The sequence below is a fragment of the Pteropus vampyrus genome, unplaced genomic scaffold (genome assembly GCF_000151845.1).
Source record: "Pteropus vampyrus isolate Shadow unplaced genomic scaffold, Pvam_2.0 Scaffold79, whole genome shotgun sequence".
Lineage (NCBI taxonomy): Eukaryota > Metazoa > Chordata > Mammalia > Chiroptera > Pteropodidae > Pteropus > Pteropus vampyrus.
The window spans coordinates 3778352-3779001 of NW_011888860.1; the positions used below are offsets into that span (position 1 = coordinate 3778352).

Here is a 650-nt window from a genome sequence, read left to right on the forward strand (position 1 = left end):
CACTGAGACAGTTATGTTAGTCATAATAGTTTGATATAAAGAAATAATCTGCTTCTGTCACCATTTATGGAGGTTTGACTTTGGGTAGTGACTACACAGTGCAATATACAGATGATGTATTATAGAACTGTAAACTTGAAACCTATATAATTTTATTAACCAATGCCACACAAATAAATTTAATAAAAAAAGAAATAATCTGCTTGTTAGAACAATGGCTACTGCGTCAGCAAGATTTTAAAGATATGCTGTCTACAGCCATGCTACCCTGATCAAGCCCAATCTCGTCTGATCTCAGAAGCTAATCAGGGTTTGGCCTGGTTAGTACTTGGATGGGAGACCATCTCGGAAGACTGGTGCTGTAGGTGTAAAAAATAAAAAAAATAAGGAATTGTAAGCTGACAATTTCCTTGCAATCTGTGAGGTCAACTAAGTGTTGCCTTGCCTAAAAATATAAAATAAATAAGAAAGAAAGAAAGAAAGAAAGAGAGAGAGAGAGAGAGAGGAGAGAGAAAGAACGAAAGAAAGAACGAAAGAAAGAACGAAAGAAAGAACGAAAGAAAGAACGAAAGAAAGAACGAAAGAAAACGAAAGAAAGAAAGAAAGAAAGAATCAAGTTCACCATATCAAGAAAAAGTTTACGGCCTATG

The 650-nt window shown here is 34.9% G+C and overlaps 1 pseudogene; it reads left to right on the forward strand.

Annotated features, from left to right (window-relative positions):
* The first annotated feature begins 250 nt into the window (after positions 1-250).
* On the forward strand, positions 251-368 carry LOC111741567 (annotated as a pseudogene).
* Positions 369-650: the final 282 nt, after the last annotated feature.